Source organism: Dromiciops gliroides, chromosome 3 (assembly GCF_019393635.1).
Source record: "Dromiciops gliroides isolate mDroGli1 chromosome 3, mDroGli1.pri, whole genome shotgun sequence".
NCBI lineage: Eukaryota > Metazoa > Chordata > Mammalia > Microbiotheria > Microbiotheriidae > Dromiciops > Dromiciops gliroides.
In genome coordinates, this window is record NC_057863.1 from 299,482,970 (window position 1) to 299,501,484 (window position 18,515).

The following is an 18,515-nucleotide window of genomic DNA, read 5'->3' on the forward strand; positions in this document are numbered from 1 at the left end:
CCATGGGAGACATAAAAAAGGATTTTTAAAATAAAGTAAAAGAGGTAGAGGAAAAACTGGAAAGAGAAGTGTGTGATGCAAGAAAATAATGAAAAAAGATTGAAGAGCTTAGTAAAGGAGGCATAAAAATACTGAAGAAAATAGTACCATAAAAATAGAATAGGCCAAATGGTAAAAGAGATACAAAAAACAAATGAGGAGAAGAATGCCTTGAAAATCAGAATGGTCCAAATGAAAAAAGATATATGAAATTTTACTGAATAGAAGTCCTTAAAAAGTAAAATTCACCAAATCGAAAAAGAAGTATGAAACCTCACAAGAGAAAATAATTCATTAAAAATTAAATTTTAACAAGTAGAAACTAATGACTTTAAGAAAAATCAAGAAACAATTTTAAAAAATGAAACAATGGAAGACAATTTTAAATATCTCATTAGAAAAACAACTGACCTGAAAATAGGTTCAGGAAAGATAATTTTTAAATTATTATATATCCTGAAAGCCATGAATAAAAATAGCCTAGACATCATCTTTCAAGAAATTATCAAGGAAAATTGCCCTGATAGTCTAGAACCACAGGATAAAACAGAAATTTTTTTTAAAATCCACTGATTATTTCCTGAAAGGGATAGCAAAATGAAAAATCCCAGGACTATTTTAGCCAAATTCCACAGCTCTCAGGTCAAGGAGCAAATATTACAAGCAGTCAGAAAGAAACAATTCAAGTTTAATGGAGCCACAGTCAGGATTACACAGGATTTATCATCTTCTACACTGAAGGATCAGAGTGTTTGGAATAAAATAATCTTGAAAACAAAGGAGGTAGGATTACAATCAAGAATCACCTACCAAGAAAAACTGAGTATTATCTTCAAGGGAAAAATGGACATTTATTGAAATAGATGCATTTCAAGCATTCCTGATGAAAGAGCTGAATAGAAAATTTAGCTTGCAAACATAAGACTCAAGAGAAGCATATAAAGGTGAACAGGAAAAGGAAATCAGGTACTTAATAAAATCCAACTGTTTACATTTCTACATGGAAAGATGATATTTGTAACTCATTAGAACTTTTTCATTATTATTTTTTTTTTTGCGAGGCAATGGGGGTTAAGTGATTTGCCCAGGGTCACACAGCTAGTAAGTGTCAAGTGTCTGAGGCCAGATTTGAACTCAGGTCCTTCTGAATCCAGGGCCAGTACTTTATCCACCGTGCCACCTAGCTGGCCCTGAGAACTTTTTCATTATTAAGGCAGTTGGGAGTATATATAGACAGGGAGCACAGGTATGAGTTGAATAGGATGGGATGATATCTAAAAAATAAAACTAAGGGATGAGAAAGAGTAATACATTGGGAAAAAGGAAAGGGACAGGTTCAACGAGGTCAATTATCTCACATAGGAGGCAAGAAAAACCTTTTACATTGGAGAAGAAGCAGCAGGAGTGAGATGGAGTTAGTGAACCTTACTTTTATTGGAATTGCCTCAAAAAAGGAATAACACACACTCAGTTTGGCATAGAAATCTATCTTACTCTATAAGAAAGTAGGAAGGGGTAGGATAACAGAAGAGCAGTGCTCATAAAATGGATGATGGATAGGGGAAGACAGTAGTCAGAAGCAAAGCACATTTAAAGAGGAACAAGGTAAAAGAAGAGAGAGAATAAACTGGTAAGAAATAGGATGGAGGGAAATATAGTTAGCAATCATATCTGAAAAACTGAAGGAAATTTCTCTGTTAAAGGCCTACTCTCCCAAATATATAAAGAAATGAGTAAAATTTCTAAAATAAAAGCCATTTACCAATTGGCAAATGATAAAAAAATAAAGTTTTCAAATAAAATAATCAAAGTTATCCATAGCCACCTGTAAAAAGCTCTAAATCACTACTGATTAGAGAAATGAAAATTAAAACAATTCTGAGGTACCACCTCACACTTATTAATTTGGCTAATAGGAAAGAACAGAAGAATGACAAATTTTGGAAAGGATGTGAGAAAATTGAGACACTAATGCACTATTAGTCGAGTTGTGAACTGAATCAACCATTATCTGGAACAATTTGGAACTGTTCCCAAATATGTATAGTCTTTTCTGGTAGCAAAGATTTGGAAATTGAGGGGACGACCATCAATTGTGGAATGGATGTATAATTTGTGGTATATAGTTGTGATGGAATACTGTTGTTTTAGAAGAAATAATGAGCTAGAGGCTCTCGGACTTACACAAACTGATGCAAAGTTAAATGAGTAGAACCAAGAGAATATTGTATGAAGTAATAGCAATATTGTAAGGTGATCAACTTAGCTATTTTCAGCAATACAATGATCCAAGATAACTCTGAAGGTCTTATGATGAAAATGCTATCCATTCACAGAGAAAGAACTGATGGTGTCTGAATGCAGATTGAAGTGCACTACTTAACTTTCTTAATTTGTGTTTTTTTTTTGGGGGGAGGCTTATTTTGGTCTATTTTCTTTGATAGCAATACTAATATGGAAATATCTTTTGCATGACTACACATGTATAACCTATATCAAGTTGTTTGCCTTCTCAGTGGGGATAATGGGGGGGGAGAGAGAAAATTTGGAACTCAGTTTAAAAAAAAACTAATTTTGAAAATTGGTTTTGCATGTAATTTGGAAAACATAAAATACTAAATTAAGAATAAAGTTAAAAAAGAAAAGATAGGATGACAATAAAAAATGGTTGCTCATTACAAATTTTGCTAAGAGCCCCCCCCCTATTCCAAGGAAAAGGAAAAGTTTGGATCAACCAAACTTAAAAAATGTTGCTCTTTCTAGGACATGTTTCTATGTCTCATCCCTAGGCCATGCACCTTGATAACAGCTACCAACTTTTTTTTAAGCTGACCTATTTTATAGGGATTCCCTGAAAATACCACTCAAACCAATCTTATAGGCTTCAAATTTTAAAGCAACTCAAATATAATCTAGTAAAATCGCCTCATTTTGCAAATGAGGAAACTGATGCCTCAGAGAGGCTGTAACTTGTCTGAGGTTATAGAAGTAGGAAGTGGAAGAGACAATATTTGAACCCAGGACCTCTGATTTCCTAAAACAATAAAACCTTTTCTTTATGCAGTAATGTTCTTCGCTTATGCCTGCTGCTGCTCTTACTTCCAAGTCAAAGCTTTGAAGAGCATGCTTGAGAGAATCTAAACCACTCAATACGCCCTGGGTACATGCAGCTTCACCCATACCTGGCAATTTTCTACCCAAGGCTATACCTATCCTTTCCTTCCTTTCCACATTCTTCACTAAATCTAAAGAAATCGCCATTATCATTGCCTTTGGGAAAAGGTGTGTTAATTGACTGAGCCATTATTGTACTCACTATTTTTGTGATTTCCCAGGCCCAATAAATCTCCAGTTTCTATTCCCCTACATGTGTGCTGTGCGAAGATGAGGAGGGAGGGAATTCTTTTATTTTTTTTCAGTCTTAATAGTATTTCATTTCTTTCCAGTCACATGTAAAGATAGTTTTCAACATTTGCTTCTATAAGACTTTGAGTTCCAAATTTCTCTACCTCCCTTTCTTCCCTCTACCATTCGCAAGAAAGAAAGCAATCTGATATGGGTCATATATGTATAATCACATTAAACATGTTTCCACATCATTCATGTTGTGAAAGAACCAGAACAAAAGGAAAAACCTCAAAAAAAGACAAAAAAAGTAAAAATGGTATGGTTCAATCTGCATTTAGATTCCACAGTGCTTTTTTTCTGGATGTGGCGAGCCTTTTCCATCATTAGTCCTATTGAATAGTCTTGGATCATTGTACTGGTGAGAAGAGCTAAGTCCATCACAGATGATCACCGTATAATGTTGCTGTTACTGTGTACAATGTTGTCCTGTTTCTGCTCTATTTACTCAGCATCAGTCCACTTATGACTTTCCATGTTTTTTTTTCTGAAATCTGCCTCCTCATTATTTTTATAGCACAATAGTATTCCATTACATTCATATTCCACAACTTCTTCTGCCATTCCCCAATTGATGGGTATCATTTTCAATTCTTTGCCACCCCAAAAAAGCAGCTATAAATGTTTGTACATATGGGTCCTTTTCCCTTTTTTATGATCTCTTTGGGAAACAGACTTAGTATTGCTATTACTGAGTTAAAGGATATGCACAGACCCATAGCCCCTTGGGCATAGTTCAAAATTGCTCTCCAGAATGGTTGTATCAGTTCACAACTCCACCTCACAATGCATTAGTGTTCCAATTTTTCCACATCTGCCAACATTTATTATTTTTTTGTCATATTAGCAAATCTTATAGGTGTGAGGTGATGCCTCAGAATTGTTTTAATTTGCATTTCTACAATCAATAGTGATTAAGAACAGTTTTTAATGTAGCAATAGATAGCTTTGATTTCTTTATATGAAAACTGCTTGTTCATATCCTTTGGCCATTTTTCAATTGGGGAATGACTTGTATTCTTATAAAATTGATTCAGTTTTCTATACATTTTAGAAATGAGGCCTTTATCAGAAACAGTCTGTAAAAATTGTTTCCCAGATTTCTGTTTTCCTTCTGATCTTGGCTGCATTGATTTTGTTTGTGGAAACACTTTTTAATTTAATGTAACCAAAATGATGCATTTTGCATTTCATAGTATTCTCTATCTCTTGTTTGGTCATAAGGAGGAAAGGAATTCTAAGCATGGGAGGCAGCCAGTGAAAATGCATGGAGTCAAGAGATGGAGTGTCTTCTTCAAGGAACAACAAGGAGGTCAGTATTACTGGATCACAGAAAATGTCCGGGAGAGTAATGTATAAGATTGAAAAGGCCCGAGGATCCAAGTTAAAAAGGACTTTGAACAACAGAGGATTTTGATGACAACTGGAAATGTGATTTTTTTTTTTTACTGAAGATTAAGAAGGTACATAAATTTGATCCCCAAAAAAATACTATTGAAAGTTGTATAGCTCTTGATGAGCAGTCAGATTTCAGAGAAACCTGGAAGGACTTGCATGAACTGATGATGAATGAGATGAGCAGAACCAGGAGAACATTGTACATAGTATCAACAACATTGTGTGTTGATAAACTGTGATAGACTTGATTCTTCTCAGCAATACAATGGCCCAAGATAGCTCCAAAGGACTCATGATGAAAAATGCTCTCCAAATCCAGAAAATAAAAAAGAACTGTTGAATCTGGATGCAGATCAAACCATATTATTTCTATTGGGTTTTTTGTTGTTGTTTTTCTTTTTTGAGGTTTTTCCTTTTTGCTCTGATTCTTCTCTTATAACATGACTAATGCAGAATTATGTTTAATGTTATTGTACATATATAACCTATATCATATTACTTGCTGTCTTGGAGGGGGGAAAGAGAAGGGGGGAGGGAGGGAAAAATTTGAAACTAGAAAGTTGTAAAGCTCAGAAATGGTGTGGCTGGAAGTGAATTCTAAGGATGACAAAGGGGAATTTTTCAGCTGGACTGGGGCAAGAGGGCAATAAAAAAAAAGAAAAAAGAAAAAGACTGTCCCTTGGGCTTTATTTTAAAATTAGTGGAAACACAAGAAAAGTAATGATGAGAGAATATTTCCCTGAGCCAATGAGTTCAAGTCACCAAACTGGCATAAACTTCATCATAAAGAACTAAATGAGTTGGAACATGTGACTACTGAGATATGGTTCATGCTTTGAAAGTTATTGGATAAAGGAAGATCTAGAGCATTAAAAAGGGAAGTAATAATTGCTAAGATCTCTATTTAACCAAAAGAGATTATTCTTACATCATTGACTTTTTTCATAGAGTAAATAAACTATTAGATCAGGAGAATATTGTAGACATAATGTTTCACCAGAGTCTTTCACAGTGTAGTTCATTCTAGCCTTTTGAACAATATAGAATTGTGGAAAACATGAAAGTATATGTGTGATTTTTCAACCAGTTGAAGGACTGGACCCCAAAATAGTCATTAGTTTTCAACGTGGAAGAAGGTTTCTAGTAGAATGTTCAAGGATTTATTCTTGTCTCTGTCTAATTAATTTTTATCATTTACTTAGATGAAAATATGCAGAGTATGCTTATCAAATTTGCAAATGGAAGGAAGCTGATAGGAATGATTGGAAAAGAGTCAGGAGTCAAAATCATCTCAGTAGACTAGAAACATGGACCAAATTAAATAAGTTAAATTTAATATGGATAAATAATAAGTTCTACTTTTGGCTTTGAAAAGTCAATGGAAAAAAAGGCAATGGAACACATACTTCCTATAACAACAGACCTCAGAATTTTACAAGGTTGCAAATTTAATATGAGTCAGTATTGTCTCATGGCTGCCAAAAACCTAAATCTATCACAGACTGCATCAAAAGAAGCATTGTGTCTAGAATGTTTCTTAACTGAAAAATATAGGAATAAATGGACCTTTTTTAATATGGTAAATAATATTTTTCGATACCCAGAGTTTAGAGCATCTGAGTTACTACATTTTTTCCAGTAAAATGAAGGGCAAAGCAAGAATGTTCATTGTAACCATGATTTTTTAATACAGTTTTATAAATATGACTTATAGCAATAAGGATTAAAAATAGACACTACCACATAGGTCAAGGTTTCTAATGACACTAGAAGGTGAAATTAGCTCTCCATTACTAAGGTGATAGTGTATTGTACCTGGGATAAATAAGCAAATTTAAGTGCCAATGCTGACCCCTTGCTTTAAGCTAAGGGGGAGTTCCTAACAGCCCCTTTAGAAAGGGGAAGACTGCTCATCAGAAGTCTTTAAGGTAATTTTAATATTTCCACTGATAGGAAATTCACTGAATAATCATGCAGAGAATCCATATTAGAACTTCTAAATTCTAGGAAATTTAACTTTTTATTTAGTTTAAATCTGTAATGTCTGTCCTTTGATCAAACAAAGTCAAATCAACCATCATTTATTAAGTGCCTTCTATGTAGCAGGTATTATGCTGAGTACTGATCCTGGTTCTTTCCTTTAGATATAAACAGACTAACCTTTTTTTGACTTGCTTATGGTAGCTCTTCAATTCTTTGAAGACCACCATCATCACCACTACCATCCTCAATAGTCCATGTTTACCCTTTATCTTCTCTTTGTTAGGGATAAGCATCATTAGTTCTTTCAAGTTATACTCAAACAAAATTATTTCAAGTTCCTTCCATAATTGATTGGCCTGCTCCAAATAAGTTTGAATGTGGTAATCTTCCTCTAAAATGTGGTACCCAAAGTATGTGTCCAAATGCACTTGTTTCATGTCTCACTTTATTGATGTTGTTGTCTTCTATTTATATGCAGTTTAATGTATACAATGACTGTACAAGGTTTCTGTTCCTTAGAGGCAACCTTTCTAGCTGTAGTTGAACCTTTGTCCTAAGAAAGAGATTTGTTGGGAAACTAACATTTTGTTCATTTGAATAAGCATTCCACTAAAATTATGATCAGGTTTTCATTCTGTAACAAGCACACTGAAGCTATAAAGTATCAAAGCAGCCTAATTTTATTATCCATAGACTAATAAGTTTTAATACCTTGTCTTCTTTTTTACCTTTGTTAAAATTTATTCAAAGGAAGTACATTCTATTATGTACAGCTATTCAAGTATGGGGAATCTATTCTATTTGAAAGAGGTCAGATATAAACATCCAAAGAATCAAAGCACAAGAGTAGTCATGAAGCATGATCAATTGTCAAAGCAATAATAAACACAATGCATTTTTCAATAAACCTCTCTATGCTCATATAAAGAAAAGGACATGTGGGTAGCATGGGGAGAGAAGGATAAGGATAATTCTAAAGGATAAGAGGATCAAGAGTCCTCAATTACACTTATAGTTCCTCCTTCAACATGCTTGCTAATCTTACTTAAGACGTGAATTTTTAAAATGCTAGATACTCTTGATAATTAAAAAGAAAACAATAGTCAAACAATAATTAATTGAGTGATCTAGGGAGCCAATAAAGTAGAATTGTGAGATTATTGGATTTGGACTACAGAGATCTGAATTTAAATTCTGTTTCAGTCACTTTTTAGCTGTGTGACCATAAGCAACCACAACTTAATCTTTGAACCACAATATTCTCATTTGTATAATGGGAAATTTTGCATGACTTCATGGAGGTGTTATGAAGAAAAAACTATATAAACCTTAAAGTACTAACAGAAATATGACAACTGTCATCATTATTGCTTAAGCAACTATGTAGTATACATAGTGCTTAAGTGTAGTATATCATAGTGCTAGGTGGTGAAGGCAGTACACAAAAGTAAAGACATGGTCCATGTCCTACCAAAATCTATATAGATATCAAAACCTATAGATAAGATATGTACATTAAGAAACTAGTCATATGAAGACCTGTGAATGACTTGAGTATTCACAACAATACAATGATCTAAGACAATACCAAAGGATTAATGATTAAACATACTATCCACCTCCAAAGAAAGAACTGATATTGTTGGAACAGACTAAAGCATGCTATTTTTCACTTTCTTTCATTTTTTTCTCTTAATCAATTTTCTTGTAAAAATGACAAATATGGTAATGTTTTACATAATCATACATGTATAATCCCCCCCAAAAAACACTAAATCATATCAGGAAGCTTATAAGTGCCAAATAAATGGTATGGAAAATGAAGTGCTATAATCAAGTTTAAGAAGAGGAAATAATTATTTAGTTATGCTGATCAGAATAGGCTTCATAGAAAGGATAGAATTTGAACTGATTTGAAGGATAAGTGGAATCTGGATGAAATATATCCTCCTTGAAGACAAAGAATTTTGTTTCTGTATACTTGGGACTTAGCTTATTGCCTGGAAGAGAGTAGGTTCTTAATAAATATTTATTGCTGCACTGAATCCAAATAGCATCTTTTAAGTATGGGGATGCCTTCTCTAATCCTAATAAATGTAAACACAAATAGCCTGGACTCCACAATTGAATCAATCAAAGGGGCAAACTAGGTATGAAAAAGTTTATTATTCATTTGCAAGTAATGAATCACTTTGAGGATTGGATGAAAACAAATGACACTTCACAGAAAATATTTTGTGAATGGTGTTAGATAATCTCGTGATTATTGCACTGTGGATAAAATGGTAAGGTTATCCAAGAGTTTAACCATTTTAGCAGCAGCACACTTTAATGGTAGTTAGAAGGACGGACAGTGTTTCTTTCTTGCCTGATCAGACAACACACTTCAGAATTTTGAAAGTCTGGAAGATTTAATATTCCCATCAGAGACAGTAACAATTTTCAAAGAACCTCAGTAGAATGTCAGTTAATGACATTATCAACACTAGAAGCTAAGAGATACACCAAAGACAATCTATATACCATCTAGGAAAAGCAACTTCAGGACTAAATAATGGCATTGACTCTTGGAGATAAGCAGAAAGCTACACATAACAATTATTTCATGAAGACTCCATAAAGGGAGAAAAGGGACTTCTACTAACAAGAAGCAATGAGTTTACCCATTGGTTTTGTTTGTGTTAAGTCTGAGCCCACTCCACCTAGGAATTTTATGTGATTAAGAGGGGAAAAGAAGCACCTGGTTTGAGGATATGTTTCTGTGATAACTATCTGCTAGTCCTACTGTGTAAAGTTTTGTTTGCTTTTAAAAAACCTGATTAAATCTGTTTCACATTGGCAAGCATACTCATGGGAGCTTGTGAGAGACAGAATTCAAAACCTCAACCCCTAACATTACTTTTAGAACCCTGAATGGAAAAAATGGAAAAGTAGTCAGCCAGTTTCTGAGAACCCAACTTGCTAGTGCTGGTGAAGTAGTCACAGAGTGAGGTTTACAGTAGCACAGAAGGGAAAAACCCCACTAAACCTTACAAAAAATTTGAGGATTTTTTCATGACTGCCACTTACAAGTGATTTAAAGTTGAGGAAAATTATCACCTTACTGGACTTCTGCTTTTTTTTCCATCTGTAAAATAGCAGAGGTAGAAGGAATGGACTAAGGTTAAGATCTCTAGAGCATAGTCTTTAAAAGCCTGTGATGCTACAATTCTAGATGGAGATAATTGTAGCAGGAATGGCACCAAAGCAAAAAAACAGAAGCTAGTTTGGTGTCATACTATGGAATACCTTGAATGGCAAATGCTTTTAAAAGTAATAACATTAATCATTAGACAATGCTGATCTTATGCTTTGAGATGATCAGATTCAAAATGTTATAAAAACAACTAGGTCCTAATAAGTCCAAATAATGAAATCTGTAAAGTGGTCACATTTGAATTCTCAGGGCATATTTCCACTGTAGTGGAACCAATTGCTATATTTTTCATAATTATCACTTCAAATAATGCAAATATCTATGCAAGTGGCCATTTTGTTTTCTACCTCTGTGTTCAGATGCCAGCTACTCTATATATTTATGGCAGAAGGCTGGGAGAATTGCACTGGATAATTACTCTACCATGGCCACATTCCCAATAGGGCAGGAGCAGTTAGAAGAATGAGAAGAAGCAGTAATCAACTTTTAAAGGACATGCAGTTCCAGGATCCAGAATATGCAAGAAAGTTAAAGAATAACCAGAAAGAATCACAGGAAAGACATCATAATTTTCTTGGATTGTCCTGTCAAACTATTCTGGGGCATTCATTAAGCACTTATACTATTATATAAAAATAATTGCTTTCAGATAGACAAAGACAAAAATGAAACAGTTGTTCCCAAAGACATGAAAATCTACTGAAATGGTTTAGACTACTTGGACACGGATGGCAAACCTGAACTATGAATGAATACAGTAAAATTTTGTTGGAGTTGACATGGCATATATTCATATATACACACATTTCATTACCTATGGTCTTTGATGTTTTGATACTAGATAGAAAATGGGAGAAGTAAAAGGAATGGAGTACTCAGAAACTTGATAGCGTTCACCTTTCCACCTCTACTCCCAGATGACCAAGAGTTGAGTATAACAATGAGTGTTTATATCATATCTTACATTCATTCATGAGATTTTTTAAAAAATCATATTCATCTTACCAATTTTGACTTTTCTACCAGCTTATTGACATCTAATTCCAAAGGAACAATGGTTCAAAAACTGATGGTTAACCTATTCCAGCATTCATACAGAATTTCTGATTTGACAGGTCATTTATTAAGGAAGGAATGGAAAGAGACAGCACATGTTGGCATAACTTTGAGAAATAGGAAAAAAAAGCAGCAGAATGCAGGGTATGTTCTTTCTCCCAAGTCACTTGATTTAATTGAACCTGCCACTGGAAGTGTCTGCTATGTATTTCTGCTGCTCCAGGATACAAGCAAGAGATTATGTCACCATTAATTTTCTTTTATTAACTTCAGAGATCGTAAATTCATTATCAAGCCAAAATTTGTCCTCAGTTATTTATTTATAGCTGATCTATAGATAACAGGTTTCAACTTAAACAAATGCTTACATCTATTGCAATCAGAAGGTTTCTTTTTATAAGAAAATTTTGCCTATTTCATTTTCTTATTACACATAAATTGAACATTTTTTACTACATTGCCAAAGCTAAGTTGCATATGTGGCCATAAATTTTTATTGTAGGGGCAGTATTTGACTAGGCTATATCTTCTAGTAGATACTTAGTTATTATTACCTCTTTCTTACTTCCAAAAATTACCAGGCACTTTGTATACACCTGTGTTGATTTACATTGTCTTTTCCAATATAATGCAAGCTCCTTGGGTCAGGAATGACCCAACTAGTGTCAGCCACTATATTGGAACTACAATATTAGCAGGTGGATTAATAAATTCTCATTTATTGATTGAATACATTTGCAAGCTGTTTTGCTCATGCAACAATAGTTTGAATAATTCAACTTTTATCTTTTACATCATAAATCAGTTATTTTAACATCACCAGTAAGTTTTGTCATTGTCATTAGCCAGTGTGGATAATTTGATTTAATAAAAATATTTAATAGATTTACCTCTGTTGTATTTTTAAGTATTGAATTATTTGGAATATTGTCTCAACTCACAAATATAATTTATTTCCATTCAGCCATTGCATTATCATCCTTGTGCCTTTAATTGAAAACTGAGAAGATAGATAGATAGATGATGGATGGGGACAGGGATGGGGATGGGGACAGAGATCGGGATGGGGACAAGGACATGGACACAGACCTGGATACAGATAGAGATAGAGATATATACACATATATGTGTTTTATTTTCCTTTCTCTATCTCTTTGGGATACAGATCTAATAGTGGTATTGCTCTCCAGAATAGTTGGATCAGTTCACTAATCCACCAAAAGTTTGTTAGTGTACCTATTTTTCACTCATTCACTCCAGCATATGTCATTTCTAATAGGTGTTAGGTGATACCTCAATGACTATTGATAGCTTTGTCTGAAAACTGTCTATTTTTATTCCTTGATAATTTTTCATTTGGAGAATGGCTCTTATTTTGATAAATTTAACTCTTCTATACTAAGTATATATTTGATAAATGAGGCCTTTTTCAGATAAACTTGCGGTAAATTTTTAAATATTACTTCACTGTCTATAATACCTTTTAGCAAAATAGTTTCCTTGATTATTTCTTAATTAATTTTTAGCTTTTTCTTTGAGATCATGATTGTTACCCCTGCCTTTTTTGATTCAGCTACAGCATATTAGATTCTACTTTAGGCACCCTCTCTTTTTTTTAAACACTGTTCTGTCTTTCTATTTGAAGTGTGTCATTTATAAGCAATAAATTGTTGGAATTTGGTTTCTAATCCATTCTTATCTGCTCCCATTTCATGGGCAAGCTTATCCCATTCCCATTCAGTTATGATGACTATTTTCCCCATTCATCCCATTTTCTTTAATTTCCTCTCTCTATGTCTCTCTCTGTCTCTGTCTCTCTGCCATCCCCTCCTCTGAAGAAAATAACTCCTTAAAAATTAGGATTGAGCAAATGTAAGCTAATGGATTTATGACAAATCAAGAAACAATAAAGCAAAAAAAAAGAATGAAAAAATAGAAGGCAATGAGAAAGAGTAGTTAGAGAGGTATGTACAGAAAAATATTACAAAGAGCAGTGTCATGGAAGTTAAGGAAGGAGACAGTATTGAGGAGAAAGGAATGGTTTACCAAGTCAAAAGCTGTGCTTTTGTAAAAAAGCCAAATGGAGATAACTATGATTCCCTACAGATTCAAATTCTATAATCCTACAGTTAATTGCTCTCTCAGATCATAGCTAAGGAATATCCCATGGCCAAACATCAATCCAACCGCCTCTTCCACAATTATTGTTTATTTGAGTTTGGTGGAGGGGGATATATTGTGTGTTCAGGGGGAATTGGCACCTCTGTTATCAGTGCTTTCTGAGCCCTTTGCAAAGCTACTTCTCCTCGTTTGGTATCCATTTATCGCCCAACTCTCACCTGTGGCTCCACAAACTGTAACATGTTTAGTAGCCACACCCTGGTAACACAATCTCAGCAGATGGACTAAACCAGATTGAAGGTAAGGAAGTTGGAACTGTCTAGCCCAATCATGTGAAGACTTCACCCAGTAGAATGGTCAGATAAAAACAATTTATTCCAATTGTCACCAAGGTGGATGAAACAGTCATTGTGGAATCCTGGTCAGACATCAAAGACTTCAGGTTCATCTACTGCTTCCTGGGCCAGCACAGCTGGAATTTGAACATAGGTCCTCTGGTTCCAAATACACCTAAACTCATTCTTCAGTGATTAACAAACTCCATCCCTTGCTGTTGCCCTACCCCCCTTAGTGATTCTGCATCCCTGACATTCATCATTCAAATCCCATTTCCAATTCTGAAATGTCTGATCCCTTATTCGTATGTCCCAAAACCCAACTCCCCTACAATGTATCACTCTAAAGCTACCCCCAGAGAGTTGTTTTCACAAGAAAGCCAGATCCATAGGTAATAACTTTGTTTTCATCTTAAATATTTTCCTTTGAGAAGATTAAATTGATTCTGCATCAGGTTTTTTTTTTTTTATTGAGCCTATTTACAGTTAATTGACTTTGTCCTGTAACTTTCTAAGTAATGGTTCTATTTCTCTGAACATAGTTCAGAAAGTCAACTGGCCTATAATGAATACAGTTATCCTGCTAATCACCATTCTATTCTTGTCTCAAGGAAATCTGCTATCCTTGAGGGGTGTAGATGGACAGCAAAGAATCTTGTCTAGTGTGTTTATAACACCAAAATGTCCTTAAAGAATGTCTGGTTTGTTATCCAAAAAAGTAAACACTGGACCACTATTTCTAAACTTACAGGTTTAGAATGAACTTTTCTTGGTCACAGAAGGGAAGGAGGGTATTATTTCTAGCCCTTCATTCCTATTTTCCAACCAATCATATTTTCCCCCATACCTCAAATTTGTAACCAGCCATATTGTTTTCACCCCCATGAAGCTGCCAATCCAGTAAAAAATCATAACTTGTTTCACATTTAGGAAATACTTTTTTTGTTCTGTACTCCCCAGAAACTATAAAAGGGGAGCTGTCCTGCTAAGGGTCTTTGGCTTAAACTGTGGCAATCCATTGTCCCCTTTATTATCAGGTTTCACCCTGTTATCTTGCTCAATGTATATGTGTTTTAGTCTACCTTTGCTAAATTTTGCTCATGACACCTTTCCCTCCCAAAATTATTACCAATCCCTAATATGAGTTGCCTTTTCTCAATCCTCTCTTGTGCCATTCATGTTCACCTTTTCAATTGCATATTACATTACTAACTGGAGCTCCTAAATACATATTAAATTTGGTAGGTCTAAAACTAAACTCATTATTTCCCCCAAAAAAACATTTTCCTCTTCCTAACTTCCCTATTTCTGTTGATATTACCACCATCTAATTTTATAACCCGGATGCCATCCTCAACACCTCATTCTCCCTTACCCACAAACCCCCATGAAATTCAAATGCCAAGGCCTGTCAATTTTACCTTTGTAACATCTCCTGTATATACTTTTTTCTCTCCTCTGACACTGTCATCATCTGGGTGCAGACTCTTATCATTTCTGGACTACTGTAATAGATATCTGATTGATCTCCCTGCCTCAAGTCTTTCACCTATCTAGTCCATCTCCCACTCACCAGTCAAAGTAATCTTCCTAAAGGACAGGTCCCACTATGGCAACCCCTAATCAATCAATTCTAGTGATTTATTATAAAATGCTACATTTGGTGTCCAAAGCCCTTCATAAACTTGCCTCACATACATAAAACTTTCCACTTGTCATATCTTATGCCTACTTACATAGGCTACCATCCAGACACTAGTTTCCTTGCTATTCTTCAAACAAGACACTCCAACTCCTGACTCTAGGAATTTTCATTGGCAGTGTTCCATATCTGGAATGTTCTTCCTCCTCATCTTTCCCTCCTGTCTTTGCTGCCCTCCTTTAAGTGCCAATTAAAACCACATTTTTGTAGGAAGTCTTTCCCAATCCTTAATTCTAATTCCCTTTTTTGATAATTTCAACTTTATCTTGTATATATTTTGTTTCTACAGAGTTGTTTGCATGTTGTCTCCCCCATTAGACTGTGAGCTCCTTGAGATCAAGGGCTATCTTTTTCCTTTTTTTTTTTTTTTTTTTGGTATACCCAGTACTTATCCTGGAACATGACTATTGATTGACCAGCTGACTCCTGGAACACTATACTACCTCCTGCAGGCTCAAACCAGAAGAGCTGAGATTTGGATTAGTTTTCTGACTTCAATTTCATTAACTTTTATAAATATGCCATATTACATTGTTTTTGTTTGAACCCAGAGGACAGAATTGAAAGTTAGAGCTAGAAAAAGGAAGATTTAGATTCAATTGGAGAGAAAATATTAACAATCATAATTTATCAGGTGTGGGAAGGGCTTCCTGAGAAGATAAGTATTCTATTACTGATAGTCTTCAACCTGGAGGACCACTTGTCTGGAATAATGTAGACCACTTTTCAGAGCTTGGAGAGTTTTCTGTGAAAACAGAGGCTCAGAAATGGTATCTGCAATTCTTGTGAAGTTTGAACTCCACAGATTCCTGATGCTAATTCTAAAAAAAGAAAAAAAAAACCTTTTCTCTGTGGGAGAACTTGGCTGATTTTGTTATTATTGCTACGTTTTTGAGACTTTCTGGAGAGAACTTCTGGTGATACACTTTCAGGAATGTCCATGAATAAGCACAGAACTTGTTGACAGCAGCCTGGGGTTGACTTTAGATTTCAATGGTCATCATCATTTCCATGTGTCATGCAGGGAGCCATCCATAATTAATCAGTAAAGTCAATCTGCATGCATTCATAATTTCGAGGGGGAAAAAACAAAAGTTGAATCACTTCAATAAATCCAAAAACACAGGATATAAAAATGTTTATTATTATTATAATTGGCACAACACAATTTATGCAAATAGTTCCATAAATGTGATTGTCACTCACAGTGAATACATGGCACAGGGCTCAGAATTCACTCATGTAATTAAGAAACACACTACCCTGCAGGACTGGGAGGGGAACAGAGCTCGGCTATGATACAGCTGAATTCAATTCAATTTGGATTTGCAGTAGTAAGTTAAGACTGATTTCATGATTGGTATCATTAAGCTTGTTCTGCATTTTTAACAAATGCTCCTAGAAATCCCTAGTCTCACCAGTACATCTTCTCTGCCTCTGATCATTTTAGTTGGCCTTTGGGAAAACTTTCCAAGCATTATTATACTTTTGTCGAGATGCCATGATTATAATTGTACATACATAAGAGTTTTTCCTCTGGAATATTTTTCTAAAATGATCTCCTTCCAGTTCCTTCTCACTGTTCCCCTCATGAAGTTTATCATGAAATTTCTGTCCAGGCAATTTAATAGCTATTGATCACCTCTAAAAGAATAAAAAAAGCATAACCTTTGTCTCCAACCCCTACTTTATACAGGCACCTGGGCCCTGAAATCTCTTCCAGAACTCAGTATGAAGGAACTGGGTTCAAGTCCTGATTTTCACATATAGTAGCTGGACAATCATAGGCAAAGTAACTTCTCTGGGTCCCCAGGTTACTTTATAAGATTTTAATTGTTCATATACATTTCCTCACTGGACCTTCATTATACCAATGAAATCCTAGTTTCTGTTCAAATATAAATACAAATGCATACACATGCATACATATATATGTCTGTATAGTACCAAAGTGTATATGTTTAAATGTGAAAAGGACTATATTGTTAATACAGTACATCTACAGAGAAAGAACTGATGGTATCTGAATTACAGATTGAAGCATAATTTTTTTGTTAGTTCCTTTATCTGAAGTTATGTTTTTGCCTATTTTCCTTCACAATCTATCTAATGTGGAAATGTTTTGCATGACTACTCAAGTATAACTTATATTGAATTGCTTAAGTTCTTGGGGGGAAGAGAATTTGGAACACAAAGTTTAAAAAAGCATATTGTAATATGTACCCCTTGTTCTCCTCAATTATAAAATAGGGAATATAACCTTGAAGTTCCAAGACATGTCTATATGGCTATAAGTTACTTGTCAGTTGAAGACATTTTCACCCACAAGTTCCCCATATTGATGAAATCATAGGTCCATACTCAACATACCTTAACCTACTTAAAATTTTTCCAGGAAAACTTGATTTCTGTGTTTGTCAACACCACAAACATTCTCATAGTTGTTAATGGGTAGAGGAATTGTCCACACTAAAACTGAAATTACAAAACAGACTCTCCCCAATTTTTCATTAACAAGTTCAGGTTTTTCATTCATTAATTTATATCTAACTGATTAATTTCCCAATATAAGTGTAATGAGGGAGAGAGTACATTGGTTTTGACTGGATACATGTTCCATATAAACTTTTTGCAGAAACAGGTATTAGGTGTGGGAGTTAACTTTTTTGTCAATGAGTTTCCTTGAGTTTATAATGTTATATGCTCCACATAAAAAACCTATTTTTTTTCTACAAAAGAAAATACAAGTGCAATGGATCTTAACCATGACATCATTTGTGATGGGGCAGAACTCAATATTAGATGTACCTAGAATCTTACCTTGGGAATTTTGTTCCTCAAGTGCCAAAAAGATATCATGATGTATAACTGGCATACAGTCAAATACTCAATTGAATTTAATATAAGGTCATCTTATTTACAACACTTTCTCATAGGATTGTCAACTGAAAATTGAGGATGTTGGATTCAATAACCTTTGAGGTCTATTCCCACTCTATATCTATCATTCTACAGTTCTGTTCCTGAAGCCCAGAGAGAAGTGTTATAGTGAGATTGAATATCAGTATTTGTTTGTTCTCATTCTGTTACCTCATTTGTAACTGATAAGTAGCAGTGGAATAACTAGTCACAGGGGATAGAACATGGGGCCTGAAGTCAGTAAGACCTGAGTCCAAATATAGCCTCAGATACTTAGTAGGTTGGGCAAATTATTTGACTTCTTTTCCTCCGTTTCCTCAACTACAAAATGTAGATCATATTAGCAACCACCTTCCAGTTT